Source organism: Camelus ferus, chromosome 6, assembly GCF_009834535.1.
Source record: "Camelus ferus isolate YT-003-E chromosome 6, BCGSAC_Cfer_1.0, whole genome shotgun sequence".
Lineage (NCBI taxonomy): Eukaryota > Metazoa > Chordata > Mammalia > Artiodactyla > Camelidae > Camelus > Camelus ferus.
The window spans coordinates 87,001,762-87,020,035 of NC_045701.1; positions in this window are offsets into that span (position 1 = coordinate 87,001,762).

Here is an 18,274-nt window from a genome sequence, read left to right on the forward strand (position 1 = left end):
TTTATTCTTTTTTATGACTGAGTAGTATTCCATTGTATAAACATACCACAGCATCTTTATATCAGACAATGTCTTACTCACCTCCGAGTCCCCAGTCCCTGCACACTCAGCATGCCTATCTGGTGCTCAGGAAACATCTGTGTAAGGAACCAGAGTGAGGAAGAGAGAGCCAGGGTTGGGGGCCCATGGCAAAGAAGAACGAGGCAGAGGCATCGTCTGACGCTTCCTTAAACCTACTAGGAGGCTTGAGAACACGTTAGGTCTCAATATAGACTTTCTGGAAAATCACACGGATCATGGGAAACTCCAGCAAAGCCAGCATCTCGTTTTCATCACAGCACGTTTCCTCCTCCAAAACAGAGGGGATTTCTATTCCAAGTTGTCATCTTCCTTCTCCAAGTCTTGGGAATTGTGTTGGAGGAGGCTGTGCAGTGCTAAGAATCTCATGGACAGGTTGGAAGCCAACCTTTCTCAGCTGCCTGCTCACAGAACACGGCTGTGCTTCCCCTGGTCTTTGTGTCTGCTGTGGTTGCACTTGCTTTCTGGCAGAGCTCGCAATGGCTGTCACCCAGGCTGGCCCATCCTGGGACAAGAGGTGACGTAAAGTGGAGGAACATTTGTGCAGGGAGCTGTTTTCTTCTGTACACAGAGCATGGCCATGCCTCCACTCTCTCTGCCCGGACCTAAGACAATGCAGGTGGACCCCAGTGGCTTGAAATCTACACTGGCTTATCATTCAATTGACAATAGAAGGAATTTATGAGCTGGCACCCCAAATCGTCACTGCTTAAAACAACCACAAACCATTTGACATACCTTGAATTGAAAGTATTATTGCTCATTCACTAACAGCATCCTTGGAGGGCGCCAGACATGTGTGTGAGGTGAGCGTGTGTGTACGCATCTGCTCCCTGTTCTTTGTGTAGCACTGGACACAATCAGGCACCTCTTTTGTATTTTCCCTTTAATCTTCTGGCCAATTATTGTTCATAGATCTCTCAGCAAAATACAAATGTATTTTTTGAAATCCTAAATTACCCAGGAAGGGAAGGTGTGAGGTTAGGGTATGGTGGGTGTGGGGCATCGCCCATGGGGACAGGCACTCCCTGGGTGACCCCAGGTATCTGTGGTGTGTGGCAGGTGGTGGGTTTAAGTAACAGCCTGCTGAGTCAATGTATGAAAATTGAGGACAAAATACATACTCAAAATTCTATACCCTCTACTGACTCTTCTGTTTGGAATGTAGTCTTTTTGTCCGTGCTGTAGAATTTTGCAATGTTTTCCTTCCAATATTATATCGTAAAACGTCATTCCCAACCTTAACATTCTAGAAGTCTTTATGTAGACCCTGGTAACAAGATAACTATTATTATTGGTGACAGTATAATATTCTATGAGGGGGGAAGTGACATATTTAGGCAAATATTTCTGAATTTGGCAGGACTTAGAATCTATTTTCAGTTCTCAGCAATAGTCAAAATTCTAAAATGAACACCTGGTGCCTATGGCTTTTTCTTTCAGTGGAACATTTTGAAAGGTTGTCATTTTCTCGGGGGTGGAATTAAGCTTTAATACATTTTGCCAACCTCCCATCCAGAAGGGCATTTCCAGCTGACCTTGACATCAGTCACCTCCACCGTGTTCTACCCATGTTGCCCATCTTTAAATGTTCAACCATTAGCTTGTGATGATGGTGGCATAACTCTGTAAATACACTAAAAATTGTTGAACTACAGACTTACAACAGGTGAATTTTATGGTATGTAAATTATACTTCAATCCAACTATGAATTTAAAAAATTTTATAGGAAAAATATGGTCTTTCCAAAATGCCTGCACCCATGGAAATATTGTCGCATTGTTGACATCTCCACCATCCACCTTGACGTTTGGCTGGACTGTCCCTGCAGAGGGAGGGCACTCGCTGGGCCCCAGGGACAGCAGAGCCAGGAGGGCTGGTGGATCCATTCAGTGGTTCCACTGATGAGCATGGGGGCATTTCCGGTGTGGCAGGTGCAGTCTGGGCACTTGAGGTAAAGTGAACAAAATCTACCAGGATCTCTGCCCTTGAGGTGTTTACAACCAGCAAACAATCAATGTCCTCAACAGTGTCCATTCTTCCCAGAAAAATGTGTTAAACCCTTGATAGCAGGGCTAGAGAGTCAAGCCTCTGCTTCTGGCTTCCATGGATTCACGTACAAAGCCTTGCTTTCCAGATATCGCTGGCTGCCTCATAAATACCCCACAATTTAGGGCTTAAAACAACAAGTAATCAACTGCTTGATTTTATCTCATGATTCTGTGGATCAGGGATGCGGTCAGCGCTCCACTGGGCAATGGGTCTGCTCCAAGAGGTGTTGGATCGGGTCCCTTGGTGGTACTCAGCTGGTGGACAGACTGGTTTGGAGGATCTAAGGTACCTGATCCCTCGATGAGGAGGTGACTGGAAGGCTGAGCTCGGCTAGACCCCAGTCCCTCTCCATGTGGTCTTATCACGTGGCAGCTCTGGGCCCAGGAGGAAGAAGTGGAAGCCAGTAGTCTGGTAGGACCTGGGCTTGGACATCAGCTCAGCATCGCTTCTGCCGTATTTGGTGGTCCAAGCCATCAGAGAACCTGCTCTGATTCAAGGGGGGGCTGACACAGAACCCACTTGTCTGAGGCGGGAATGACCATGAAATTGCTGCCGTCTTCAATCCACCACTGACTGGGTTTGGTGTTTTGTCTTGGTTCTTCCTCAGCGTCAGGAATGATAAGAATTCAATGTGGAGGGGAGAGGGGAATAGCTCAGTGGTAGAATGCCTGCTTAGCGTGCATGAGGTCCTGGGTTCCATCCTCAGTACATCCATTAAAAAATTTTCGTTTTAAGAATTCAAATTGGGGGTCTTCTCATCTCTGTGAATACTTCCCTTTTCTTAATGTTTCAGCCTAAGCCACAGTTCAGAAGTATGTAAAATAAAAATTAAACATCTTCCTTGAACCCTCCCTCTACACCTTTCTACCCTTTTCCTGCCATGACTCACTGTGAACGGTGCACATCCTGCTAGATAATTTAGTGCCCCCACGAGCACTCACAAGTGAATATACACCCTTATCCTTTAAAACAAATAGCATGATGCTATGCATACTGTTCTGTAACTTGCATTTTTCCACTTAATAATGTATCAAGGTCTACAATGACCTTTAAAGAATATATTATTTAAGAAGAATTACAAAATAAATGCAGTCCCTGGGTTAAACCCGCCATAGGACTGCTTCTAAAGCGGGCTGTGATTGGTGGAGATCGTCTGTACATCTGGACCAGTGGGACTTTCAAATCAGACTAACCACAGGGCTCTTGAGTCTCACTGAAACTTCCAGTGACTCAACTCAAGATGTGTGATTTTCATTAAGTGTGGAATTCATGGCTTCTTATGCAAACTAATATAGTATGTCAACTGAGAGTCATAAAATCCATGTTCAAATCCTGGTCATTTACTGGCCATGTGACCTCAGTCATATTTGTTTCTCTCTCTTGCTTCTCAGTTTTCTCATCTGCAAAATGGAGCTAAGAGCCTTTCCCTTGCCCACCTCTGGGGGTTTTGAGGGAGAATCAAAAACAACAAATGCAGGTGAAATCAGTCTATAAATTGTAACAGCTGGGCTACTGTTTGCTGAGTCTTGCCCAAAGCACCATGCGAGGTGGTGCTGGACACTGGGGCATCTACAAAGGACTAGCAAAGGGTACTTCTGATGGAAATGGATCAGGACAAATGAAATATCTAAAAAGGTCATAAAAAGTGTGTGTGTCTAAAGACACAATTGAAACAAAGGAAAACACATGAAATGCTACCCGTTTCTTTAGGTGCCTACAGGATAGTGATAATAACATACAACAGCTAAAATTTATGGATTTCTTATTCAGGGCTAGCCCTGTTGGTTACTGCTAATCCTCACAGCAATCCTACCAGGCAAAAGGTTTCTATGTCCATTTTCCTGATGAAAGCACTGAGGCTAAGAAAGGTGGACTCTCTTGCTGAGGGTCATTGAGCTGGTATGCAGTACTTCAGACTCCCCAAACCTTGAGTGTCTCCCTTTATCAGCTACCAGCAGCTTAAAGACTTCTCAGTTACCTGTCTCCATTGCATATTTACGCCCAGCTAGCGCAACAGGGACAAAGTGGGAGAACTAAGGCAGCTGGAACAGACACTACCAAGCATTTATGCCTTATATGGGAAGAGAATGTCTACAAACCTTACTCTGCTTTGCAAAAAGCCATAATGAGCTTGATGCTGGGTTTACAGACCTATGGCTGACCTCTCTTCCCACTCCTGTGGCCCTTGAGGTGTCAGATGGGGCTGCACGAGGCTAGAAGATGTCAGTGCCTGTCTGCCTCTGCCCCAGTTCTTTCCTCAGGTGCTGCCTTTGGCGTCTTCAAGGAGCCTGCGGATTCCTCTAGGCCTGGGGATGTGGCTAGGGTTCCTGCCTCGCGGGTCCTTCCCCATCCTCTTTCTTCCTCCAAAGCCGATGTGGTAACTTCCGCACGGTAGGTGTCCTGAAAGCCTGCCCTGATGTTCCTGAGTCCAAACTCATTCTGCTTGCAGCACGACAGACCAATACATCAGGAGACGAGGTGTTGGGGCAAGGAAGAGTGACTTATGTTGGAAATCTGATAGATCGAGAAGATGGCAGAATAATGTCCTGGAGAACCATCCTCCTCAAGTCAGAATTCAGGCTCCTTTTATACTAAAAAGGAGTGGGGGTGTGGTTGGTTGTTGCAAACTTCTTGGTGTCAGAATACTTTGTTCTTGCAGCTGTCCATGTAGGTCAGGTCATGATGTCTCTGTAAACCTCCAACAACACAAATGTTATTCTCTATTCTGCAACTTTTCATCTTTTATGAATGGGAAAGTGTTATGCACTTAAAGGTCAGAGCCTTGAGAATGGGCTCTCCTGTATATTTCAGGCTCTAGGCAACATTCTTTTACAACAGGTGCAGAACCAGCATGACTAAGCCCAGGAAACAGAGACCAGGGTTAGAACTAAAGGAACAGATCTAACGTGGAGTCAGGTTTGTTCTTCCTTCCTACACTGGCCGGTTCTGAACTTGGGCAGAGGTCCTAGAAGCTAAGAGTGAGTTCTGGTACGGTGGAACTTACCCAGCCACCTGCCACCAGAAAAGCGTCCAGGCAGGCTCCCATCTCCCATTAGGGTGGAGAATGGAACTCTGAAGTCAGACAGCTATTTCAAGTTTACTAGCTGTGTGACCCTTAACAGGTATGGACCCTTCCTAAGCCTTAATGCAAGCTGCTGTTTGAGGGGGATTCAAGGTGATGCCAGCAAAGGAAAGAATTAAATGCCTTTGTGTCTGGCCCCAAGGTATGGCGATAAACCAAGCATGGAGGGCTGGGAGCATCAAAGTGAGGGAGCTGGGCAGCAGCTCAGAGAGCGGGTACCAACAAGGAGAAGCAGCCAGTCAGGGATGATGACGCCAGACCAGCCCTCTCCCCAGTCCCTTTCCCAAAAAGCAGAAGCAGGAGTAATCTTAAAAATCTTCAGGTAATAATAACCAGAGTGTGAAATCGTGGTTTATAGGAAAAAATACATATTTGGTCATACAGAGAAACAAATACATATAAGAGAAATATATATTTGATCTTCAGACACAGATTCTGACCCACGACTCTGAAAACCCTGGAATTTCCTGAGTGATAAAAGCAATGGGGTATTTGCTGTTTTGTGCTAAGTTCCTGAAAACTCTTTAAAGAAGGCAACTTTCGGTCCCACCCGAGGGTAGGGGCTGGTTTCCAGGAGAACCTGACTAGAGGGATGGACCTCTCAGTCCCACCCTACCCCTCAGCCTCCAGGGAAGGGAGAGGGGTGAGAGGGGGAATCAATCACCAATGGTCAATGATTTAATCAATCGTGACTATGTAAAGAAACCTCCACCAGACCCACAAAGGATGGGTTCAGGGGGCTTCCATGTTGGCATGCACGTGGAGACAGGGGATAGCAGTGTCAGAGAGAGGGCATGGAAGCTCTGCGCCTTTCCCGGTGCCTCGCCCTGGGCGTCTCTTCGCCTGGCTGGGAATTGGTATCCTTTACCATCCTTTGTAATAAATCTGTAACCTAGCGAGTAAATGGGTTTTCCTGAGTTCTGTGAGCCTTTCCAGCAAGTTAATCAAAACTGAGGAGAGAGAATCGTAGAACTTCTGACTTGTAGCCAATCGATCAGAAATACAGCTAACAACCTGGGCTTCAATAGGTGTCTGAGCGGGACGGCGGTCTTGTGAGACTGAGCCCATTACCTGTGGAATCAGATTCTCTCTCTGGGCCAATAGCATCAGAATTGAGTTAAATTCTCAGATGCCCTGCTGGAGTCCAAGAATTGCTTGTTGGTGTGGGGACGCCTCTACACACACACACACACACACACACCCACACATGTTGAATTGGGTCTGGGTATCCTTTTTACAAATAGCCAACATGTATTAAGTATGTCTACTATAAAGCAGGCTCTATCCTAAATTCTTCATGTGCGTTAACACCACAAGGCCCACGTAACTCGGAACACCAGCCACAGCAATTTGACTTGTACTGTGCTCAGAGAAGGGGTGCTCAGGGATGGTTTCTCTGAGGAGGTTCATTTAAGTGAACTTAAACTTGAAAGAATGAATTTGAAAGAGAAAGGAGGGCCAATATCTGGAGAAAACACTTTATTGACAAAGTGGCCGTGCAAAGGCCCTGAGGTGGGAGCATGCTCAGAAAGGAAGACACCTCAGAGACGTTGACGGACTTGCTGTGGTTGGCTGGATAAGGGCTCCCAAAGATGTCATACGCTAATCTCTGGGACTTGGGGATGTTAATATGGACAAAGGAACTGCGCAGATGTGATTAAGTTCAGGCTCTCTAGATGCGGAGACAATCTGGGAGTATCAGTTGTGCCTTAAATGTGATCATGTGTCCTTATAGGCAGAGACAGAGTGAGTTTTTTTATTAACGTATAGTTGATGTATAATATTTTATAAACTACAGCTGTACAATACAGTTATTCACAATTTTTAATGGTTATACTCCACTTATAGTTATAAAATATTTGTAATATTCCCAGTGTTGTACAATATATTCTTATAACTTATTTTAGATCTAATAGTTTGTATCTCTTAATCCCCTACTCCTAATTGCCCTTCCCTTCTTCCCTCTCCCCACTGGTAACCACTAGTTTGTTTTCTATATCCATGAATCTGCTTCTTTTTTTGTTATATTCACTATTTTGTTGTACTTTTTAGATTTCATATATAAATGATATCATATAGTATTATCTTTTTATGTCTAACTTTTTTTTTACTTAGAATAATGCCCTCCAAGTCCATCCATATTACTGCAAATGCAAAATTTCATTCTTTTCTATGGCTGAGTAGTATTCCATTGTGTTTTTTTTTTAGATTCCACATGTAAGTGGTATCATATGATATTTGCCTTTCTCTGTCTGGCTTACTTCACTTAGTATGATCATCTCTAGGTTCATCCATGTTGCTGCAAATGGCATTATTTCATTTTTTTTAATGACTGCGTAGTATTCTATTGTATATATATTTGTATATATACCACGTCTTCTTTATCTTTTGGTGCATCCTTAAGTTGCTTCCATATCTTGGCTATTATAAATAGTGCTGCTGTGAACATTGGGGTACAGGTGTCTTTTTAAATCAGTGTTTTCATTTTTTTTCAAGATATACACCCAGGAGTGGAATTGCTGGGTCATCTGGTAGTTCTAGCTTTAGTTTTTTGAGGAACGTCCATCCTGTTTTCCACAGTAGCTGCACCAATTTACATTCCCACCAACACTGTAAAGGGTTCTCTTTTCTCTGACCAAGTGAGACTTGGCACGCAGGAGAGAGAGACGTGAGGACAGACGTGAGAGGCTGGAGTGATGTGGGAAAGGGGTCATAATGCGAAAAAATGGGAAAAAAACAGAAAGAAAAGAAACACCTTTTAAAACACAAAGCATCTCCTTCAGTGTTTTCATTTTCATTCTGTTTGTTGATTTCCTATTCTCTTCCTTTTCTTCATGCTCCACTCCGGTGGGGCTCAGACACAATGTGGCTGGACAGGGGCATGAGAGTCTAGACCCACCGGCCACTCCACACTGGCTTTCCCGATGCTGATTAAAATCTGGTAATTGTCATCCGTGTGGAGAGGGGAGCCCGGCCAGCCTCACGTCTCGGAACTTGCAAAGCCTGGAGTTCTACAGCCTGGCCGGTCCTGGCTTCTGCTGCCGGGAGGTGGGCTTTGGGAGGCAGCAGAAGACGAGGTAACTGTCCTGATCCGGTCCTGCCATGGAGACGAGAGAGAGAGGGGCTCGGACGAAGCGCCGAGTGAAAATGAATGCCCGCCTCTGGTATATCGCCCGGACGTTACTGTGGAGAGGCAAACAACGGGCGCGGAGCGAAGCCCTACATATGTTAAATTCACATCAGTAATAAAGATTAAGTAGAAGTTAATAGCATCCCAGTCATGCTTGCGGAGGTAATCTCCTTTCTGAAAATTCAAAATTAGATTTGGAGGATCGAAGCAAACAGGGGGTGAGACTTTGGCGTAATATTTTAATCAAATTGTCATGAATGAGTGGATACAATTAAGAATTCTGTCAGTCACAGTACTGAGGCCCTTTTGTTAGTCGGCAGTGGGAGGGTTGGGCTGGGCCACTGTGGGGAGAGATTAAACTTGACCTTTCCGGGGCTCTTCACTTTTGACCCTCTGGATGGGCTTTGCCTGTCAGATAGATGGTCTTTTTTTTTTTTTTTTTAAGGTGTACGTGTGTGCATGTGTCCACGTGTGCATGGGCACGTGTGTGTGCATGCACTTGTATTCCTGTGTGCTTGCATGAGTGTGCATACGTGTGTAACCTGTATGTGAGTGTGGGGTGTGCACGTGTGTGTGCAGGGTGTGAACACATATGTGTAATACACGTGTCTATGTGGGCACATGCTTACACACTGTGCATCTGCAGGTGTGTGTGTGTGTGGACACGTGTGCATGCCAGGCAGTGAGAAAGCAGGGATTGGAGGCCAACAAAGGATCTGTGCTGTCCCACCAGTGACAAGACCTGGCCAAAACACTCCTTTCAATCTTCTTTTCCCTTTTTTTTTTGGAGCCAAACACAAGCACCTTACGTGTGAATTTCCACATGTCCACAGTGTGTCCACACGAGGATTTGGGGATAGCTCAGTACAGATATACACAGGAGCAGGAACATGGTCCAGGGTGGAGGGGAAGGGGAACGTGATGGCCGTGGACGAGTGAGTGAATGAGGGCGTGAATCACTGTCTTTGACTTTAATGCCGTTCTGCACGACGACTTTAACTCTTGAATCAAGTTGCAGCCTCTTCACTCCGTCCTCTCAGGAGTTTGCCGGTTTCAGGACCTGCTTTGCGTAGCCCTGTGAATAATGCTGGCGACCCTGGGCAAAATGTACTCTTCTTCTCTTTCTGTGTCCCTCCCATCACCTTCCCTTCCCCCACAGAACACTGATTTATTTTTAATTTGGATCCATGGGTGGCAGTCGGAAAAGGTGCCGGCAAAAATATCTTCCTTTTTCCTTCTGCCACAGCAGTCTCGGTGTAGGTGTGTCTTATTTATCAGTGATTATAAATCAACGAGGAGGAGGCAGAGAAGCCCGACAGCCCGGCTTCCCAAGCCTCTAGAGTCCCAGACGTCAGGACGTATGAATGCAATGTGTCTGCTGCAGAATTTATTATTTTAAGCAGACTCCAGTAGATTTGAGGTTTAAAAATTTAAAAAAAATTTTTTTCCCTCCCAGATTGCTGTTGCTGCTCCATCTCCCCGTCTTCAAGCCCCGGGTTTGGGAACTAGACAAGCATGTTCCCCTCCGGATGACAATATGTAATCAGCCTCCTGGTGGTTTATTTCACCTTTTATTGTGGAAGCGAATAAAGTCGGCGTAACTTCCGCTACTCCCTCCACTTGGGTGAGCGTTTGGAGGCCGAAGGACCTAATTATTTTGAACACTGCCTTTACTGTATTTGCCTGGGGAATTATTTCCAATCAACTGACAGACCTATTGTGCTTGTGACATCACAGCAACGGGCTTTTTCCACCGAAAACAAGCCTTCTGTTAATTCAGCAATAACACACCCCGCACGCAAAAATTGCATTAGCGACGTCTAACCCGCGTGTTGAACACATTCCGAAATAAACACTATGGCACTACAGGGGTTGAGAGGGAATATGCATCAAAGTGCCTGGCATTTAATTTTTCTGGCCCCCCCCCCCTTCTTCGGGAATTTAGCCAGTGAAATATAGCTGCCAGTGTCCCAGGCCTGCGCGCGCTCCTGCAATATGCTCTCGATCAATCAGATTTGCATAACTAAACTGTCTGCGCACCCGCTCGGCTGCCCAGGTGCAAGGCCATTTGCATATAGAACAGTGAGGAGGTCCCAGGAGTCACTTCAGACCCGAGCGACTGCTGAGCCCGCAGTCCGCACAGCCCAGGAAATGAAATTGGAATGACAAAAAAAATGGGAGCGCCCGCCGGGAAGGGTGAAATATGCAGGCGTGTTGCAAAGGTTATGCAGAGATTACCAGGCGGCGGCTTCCAGACGCAGAAAGACCCACCGGAGTCCGGCGGCGGCACCCCAGGGGTGGGCCTCAGCGGGCGGGCGGTGGGACCATGGGGGTTCCCTCCACCTGTGGGTGTCCCCTTGAACCTGTGGAGCTAATGGGGCACTTCCTGGGCCTTTTCCCCACAAGGCGGAAGGTCTTCCCAGCCCCGATTCCTTTGCAAGACTGGCTTTTTGAAGGGATAAGAGATCTGGCTCTGGGTCCTGCACTAGCAGGGGGCTGGTCACACACCTTGGGCCCTGTGAATTAACTGCTTTCTAAGTGCCAGGTCTCCGCTGAGTGCTGCGTGCAGGTCAGCCTCACCCAGCCTCACCCAGCCTCACACCAACCCCGTAAGTGTGGCTGTCACCATCTCATCTACCTTTGCCCAGAGATCAAATCACACGACGAAGTTCCTACTGCCAGGACACTGCTGGAGCAGGGTTCAAATCTCAGAAGTCCAGAGAGGGCAAGCCAATTGTTCCAAGTCACTCAGCACATCAGAGATGGACCAACATTTTGGTTTCCAAGGTCCCAGCTGAAGATGTGATCTGCTGGGCCGGGACCTGCAGAGTTTTTTTTCTAAAGATCCAGAGAGTGGATGTTGGTGGGAATGTAGTCTGGTGCAGCTATTATGGAAAACAGTATGGCGTTCCTTAAAACACTAACAATAGACTTACCCTAATATACAGCAATCCCACTCCTGGGCATATATCAGGAGGAAGCTCTAATTCAAGAAGATACATACACCCCAGTGTTCACAGCAGCACTGTTTACAGTAGCCAAGACTTGGAAGCAACCTAAATGTCCATTGACAGATGACTGAATAAAGAAGTTGTGGTATATATGTACAATGGAATACTACTCAGCCATAGAAAAGAATAAGATAGTGTCACTTACGGCAACATGGATGGAACTGGAGATCATCATTCAAAGTGAAGTAAGCCAGACAGAGAAAGAAAAATACCATATGAGATCACTTACATGTGGAATCTAAAAAAAAATGAGACAAACGTACTTATTTACAAAACAGAAACAGACTCACAGACATAGGAAACAAGCTTGTAATTAGCAAAGGTGAAACAGGGGAAGGGGGAGGGATAAGCTGGGAGTTTGCGATTTGCATATACTAGCTACTATGTATAAAATAGATAAACAACAAGGTCCTACTGCCTAGCACAGGGAACTATACTCAGTACCTTGTAATAGCCTATGATGAAAAAGAATATGAAAAGGAATGTATAACTTACACATAACTGAATCACTATGCTGTACACCAGAAATTAACATACTGTAAACCGACTATAGTTAAAAAAAATAAACAAGGATCCAGACAGTGGAACCATGGAGCTTGGCAGGAGGGCTTTGTTAAGACTTTCGTGAGCCCTGGGCACTTTCCCCTTCTTGGGTCTCCTCCTTTATAAGGAAATATTAAAAATTACATTTTACATCTGTGTGGATATAATGATGAATACGGCCCAGGCTGGACTCATTACTTTTGCATTTATGTTTTCTTCTGATTTTAAAATAAATACAAAAAAAATTATTTCCGTGGGCCCCCGAAAGTTATGAAGGCCTTGAGCACAGTGCCTGCTATGCCTTATAGAAGGATCTCTCTGCTTTGCTGGCCACTTGTCACTCCTGCTATAGCGCAGACGCAGTCGTGGGCCATGCGGAGACGCAAAGGTGTGCTGGGTCCAGGGAAACCTTATTGATGGACACGGACTGAGACAGTTCCTATCATTTTCAGGTGTCCCCCAATCATCTTCTTTTGATTTCTTTCTCGTCTGCGTAAAAATCAGTCTTAGCTCAAGGGCCCTAGGAAAACGGTGCAACGCCCTGCCCAGACCACATAGATTTCCTGGGTAGAAGCCCTCTGAGGTTGGATGGGGTAATAGGAGAAAAATCTCTCGAGAAATAACCATGCGGCTGTAATAGGGAAGAACAAATCTGACTCCATGTTAGATCTGCTCCTTTAGCTCTAATCCTGCGCTCTGTTTCCTTGGCTTAGTCATGCTGGCTCTGCACCTTCTGTAAAAGAATGTTGCCTAGAGCCTGAAATACACAGGAGAGCTTAATCTCAAGGCTCCAACCTTTAACGGTAGAACACTTCCTTTCATACAGAGATAAAACGTTGCAGAACAGAGTGTAACATTTGTCTTGTCCGAGGTTTACAGGAACATCGTGACCTGACCTCCGTGGACAGCTGCAAGAACAAAGGATTCTGACACCAAGAAGTTTGCAGCAACCAACCACACTCCTCCCCTTCTTAGTATAAAAGGAGCCTGAATTCTGATTTGGGGAAGATGGTTCTCCAGAACTTAGGTCTCTCATCTTCTTGGTTTGCTGGCTTTCTGAACGAAGTTGTTATTCCTTGCCCCCAGTTTATTGGCCTGTTGTGTGGCAAGCAGAACGAATTTGGACTCAAGTATGTGGCTTTTCCTGTATTGATCAGGGACTGCCTGATTTTGAGGGAGCCGACCCTTTGCCTGCCCAGTGCTAATGGTAAGGATGACCACGCAGTCTCACCTGCTTGGGACCGGAGAAAGCTTGAAACAATGACTCTTCCCCTCCAAACTCTGATTTTTTTTCCATCTCTGGTAGAAAATTGTAATGGAAGTTACGTCTTTGTCGTTTTCATGTAATGAATATGAATAGGCCTGTGCTTTAGGCAAAGGAAAGGACACTCTTTTGTGTCTTCTCCCCTGGCAATTAACAGTGTGTGTGTGTGTGTGTGTGTGTAAGGGGGGGGGTCAGGTCAATGTCCCTCTTGGTTTGAATGTCACTTGTTGTCAAGTTGGCATCCTGTGTGGTTCCCATGGCAACAGCTTTTTGTGCGGGGGAGGGTCACACACCTATAATCTTGATGAAAGGACAGGGAGAGGGTGTTCATTGGTTAGTGCTTTGGTCTCTCCTGATGGATTTGAGTTTAACCTTGAAACCAGGTCAATAAAGGGCAAAGAATGTTTAACACAAACATGGTGTGGGCCACCTTCCAGAGCCAGGGAGCGTTTGCTCACCAGGGTAAGGGTGAGCTGCCCCGACTGCCGGTATCCCGGGTGTCCTGAGTGACAGCCAGCACTTTGAACCTGACCCCTGGCTGCCTGCTGACTGCCTGGGCTGGGTGGGATGTGAGGGGGCCAAGAACCCCCATCTGGAAATGGAGCCAGGAAAGCTACGTCTCCCTCCAGTCCTGATTCTTCCCTGGCTGTCATGGGAGCTCCCTCCCCTACGAGGGTCTCTGTTTCTTTCTTTACTTGGACTTTCGGGACCTCCGATTTCTACGGTGATCTGGAGGCAGCTCTTGAGTCAGACAGCAGGCATGGCCCGCGTTCCGGCTTTGCAGCCCGATCTCCATGGAGCCACGCGTCCATCCAGTTGACAGCTGTTTGCTGGGGGCCTGGTGGTTGATGCTGGATGCCCCAGGTGCAGGAAACAGAGCTGGACCACGTCCACGTGGGATTTACAAGCAGGTGACAGAGACAGGCAGGAAACAAACACCCGGTAGGTATATAACGCTCAGTCGTGGTAAGCGCTAGTCACGTGCAGCCGGGACTTGGGGAGCGCGTGTGGCCAGAGGGTACAAGCTGCTGGGACCTCAGAGGTAAATAAGGCAGCGAGCACCGCGGAGGGGGCGGCCGTGGGGTGCAGACCGCAAGGGCCTTGAAGTGCAGGGAAGCACGTCCGCCCGGGCTCCAGAATGCCCTCACTTCTCAGGATGTTTCGGGACCACTGTTTTCTCCGCGTCTCATTCCCTCCACCCTAAAAGGGGGTAACACTCTCACTTCTAGGTGAGAGTGTTAGTCAACTTGGGCCGCAGAATACCCCAGACTGGGGGTGGGGGCTGGTTACAAACGACAGACGTGCATTTCTCACAGTTCTGGAGGCTGGAAGTCCTAGATCAAGGCACTGGCAGATTCAGTGTCTGGTGAAGCCACCTTCCGTGGTCATGGAAGGCTGTCTTCTCTCTGGGTCCTCACCTGGGAAGGGGCGAGGGGGCTCTCCGGGGTCTCCTGTATCAGGGCGCTAACCCCATTCACGTGGGCTCCACCCTCATGACCTAATCGCCTCCCAAAGGCCCCACCTCCTAATCCTAACACACGGGGGTGGGGGGAGCGGGTTAGGATACTGACATACGACTTTGGGGGGTGGGGGAGACACAGACATTCCGCCCACAGCTGTGAGGATTGCACGGATTGTGCATGAAAAGCTCTTATGAGCACAGTGCTTGGCACCAAGGGGGCTCGGGAGGGGTGGCAGTCATCGCCGGAACAGCAGAGGTGAGGGCTCACGGCTCGTTTGACAGCAGGTGGCCGGGAGACAACCTGGCGGCGGGCGATCTTGACGCTACTGCCGGCCAGCAAGGGACTTAACCTTTCTGATCCTAGTGGTTTCCACGTGCCATGTGTTTGGGCTGGATCTGGAGCAACAGAGGTAACTGTGTCTTTTAGGGGGACCCAGGTTCAGCACCGCGGTCCTGGCTGGGGTCACACTTAAGCTACTCTGGCTGCACATCAGACTCACCAGGGGAGCTTTTACCTTATCTGTGCCTGGGTGCCGTCCCCACGATGTGAGCTGGCCTCCTGGGTGGCGGCCTGGGAGCCACTGCTCTAACGGAAGCAGCAGATGGCGGAGTGCCTGTTGGAAGGGCAGCCAGCCCGGAGGACAGAGGCCTGGGCGACTCCAGCCCCTGAAGTCCTGGGTAACCTCCCCGCTCTCCCAGGGTCACGGCACTTGCCTTGGCATCTGGGATAAATTGTAGATTCAGGTGCTGTGGCCCCTGCCTTCTCTTGCAAGCCAGTTTTCCCCAGAAGTCAGGTCGAGGTGGCAGGGGAGGCGACGGGAGGCTGAGAATAAATTCTTACATCTGTTCAGGCTTCATTCTGACTAAATATTAATATACAAACCCACCCAGAAGGCTGGGCTTCTCTGGGAGAATTAACTGTGCCTGCTGAGCAGACAGAGAACTGAAGTCCAGGTCGTCACGTGATTGCGCTGATGTCACCCAGGGAGGCAGAACCAGGATTCACACACAGGGCTTTTGTTTCCAAGTCCAGGCTTCTTTGTACCCGAATGCAGAGGTACAACTTTCTTAAGACGAGGGGGAAGGAGGCCAGACTCAAACACAACCCTTAGGACTCCAAAGCCTGTTCAAATGAGTGAGAAGTCACTCCTGACCCACTCAGAGTTTAAAACCTGTTGCACACCCATCACCTTAACGCACAAACCAAGACAGTCTGGGAGAAAGTACTGAACAGGAGACCAGGCTGTCGGGAGTTTAGAAAAGTGTGGTGTGGGGGTGAGTGGGGGGCTCCCTGGGAGTAGGGGATGAACAGGTGCACAACAGACATGCAGGGATTTACTGTAGAGCACGGAGAACTGTATTTGATGTGTTGTAATAAACTATAATAGAGTAGAATAGAAAAAAGAATACAGAGATATCCTGATATATGTGTCACTGAATCACTTTGCTGTACACCTGAAACTAACACAACATTGTAAATCAACTATAAACTATACTTCGGTTGGAAAAAAAAAAAAGAAAAGTGCCGTGCAGGCAGGGGAAGTCAGGGAAGGCTGCCTGGTGGAGGAGGACTAAACTGTATGTTGAGCAATAACAGGATACAGAGGCGACGGAGGATTGGGAGGAAGCCTTCAAAGTGAGGGGATGTAAGAACACAAGAAAACTGTATACATTATCTATTGTGACACAGACTACCCCTAACCCTAATGGCTCAAAACAACCCACATTTATTAGCTCGTGTGTTCACGGGCCATCTGCGAGTTTCTGCTGACTTGGGTCAGTCTTTGCTGACCTCACGTGCTGGGCTCCTTTGTGGGTCTGCGGTCAGCTGGTGTGTCGGTGGGGGGCTGGCTGTCCAGGGTGCCTCCCTCGCGTCTGGCCGCTGGCTGGGGTGACGGAGATGAACAGGCCGCACGCCTCGCGTCATCCATCAGGCTGGTCAAGGAACTGTCCACTCTGCAGCTGGGTAAGGGGACAGGACAGAAGCACTCGGGCCTCTTGAAGCCAAAGCTTTGGAATGGGCACTGTCACCTGCAGCTCATTCTAGTGGTCAAAGCAAGTCACAAGGCCGCCCAGATTCAAGTGGTCGGGAGAGAGTCCACCTCCTCATGGGAAGAGGTAAAAAGTCAGATGCAAGTTGGAGCAGACAGTGGGTGGGGAATAACTGTGGCTATTTTTGCATATAATTCTCCCTCCCTCCTTGTCTGTTCTCCCCTGTCTTCCATGAGTACATGCTGGTACCCAGCCTGGGCCCGCTGTGTTAGATGCTCAAGGGGCGGAAATCAAGGAGACGTGGACGGTCCCTGCCACGCAGAGCCTACCTTCTAGTGAGGCCAGACAGGTGCTGAGCGCACGTGAACGTGCTTACACACCGTGGCAAGTGCGATGTAAAAAAATCAGTTCTCAGCCACCATGGAACAGCTTGGCAATCCTTCCGTAAGTTAAACGCAGAGTTTCTGCATGACCGAGGGATTCCATTCCTAGGATAACCCCAAAGAAAAGAGAGCAGACGCTCAGACCAACACTTGTATGCAGATGTTCAGGGCAGCCCTAGTCACATCAGCCAAAAGGTGGACACCACCCAAGCGTCCATCCCTGTTGGATGGATGGGCAAAAAGTCACATATCCACACAATGGAATGCTATTCGGCCAAAAAAAAAAAAAAAAAAAAAAAAAAAGAGAGAATGAATATGAATATAGGATACAACGCAGATGAACCGTGACAACCTTGTGTAGTGGGGAAACGGCCAGGTGCACACCTCCTGTGATTCACGGAAATGAAGTGTCCAGAACAGTCAAATCCACAGAGGCAGAGAGCAGGTTAGTGGTTGCAGGGCTGGGGACGGTGGGACCAGGGGGTGACAGCTGAGGGGCATGGGAGTTTCTTCTTGGGGTGATGAAATGTTCTGAAACTGGATGGTGGTGATAGTGTCGATGTACAAACAGCCCTGGATTGTACGCTTTAAAATGGTGGACTTTATGTTACGTGAGTTGTATCTCACACAGGCAAGTTCAAGGAGCTGGAGAACTTGGTGCCGGTGATCTGTTCCGGCAGGGGTGTCGAAAGATTCCCCGGGAACTTGATGTTAGGGTCGAGATACTGAGAACCGGCTGTGGTCCTTGGAAGGTGGGGCTCTGAGGACCACTGCCCTCATGCGTGCCCAGCTGGGAGCCCAGATCCACGACCGCTCAGCAAGCTTGGAACGGATCCCGTTCGTTCGGAAGGGCCACGTCCAGCCACGTGAATGTCTCCCTTCCTTTCAGGCCACTCTGGATTTGGGGGTGATCAGACACAGCCCTGGATGTGTGCATGCAGGCCAACCCTGCCCGCCTGGCTTCCTCTGAGCACAGCAAGGCTGCTGACAGCCTCCGGAGCCCTGAGCCCAGCTGCTGGGTGCTGAGGTGCTGGTGCCTGCCCTCCCCTCCTCAGCCCACGGCCCGTGTTCCTTCCCTTTCTGATGAAGGCTGAGGAGGTGTGTGGTTGCCTGGTGCTGGGCCCCCATTGAGTGCGGACTCTCACTCCCACCGAAGTCGCCAGCTCTCGGGAAGCAGTGGGTGGGCAGTGCTCGCCATCCGCTCTCCTCTTCCGTCCAGGTGCCCTGTCTCCCCGTGGCTTGGCACGGCAGCTGGTGATGCAGGCTGCCTGCTGGG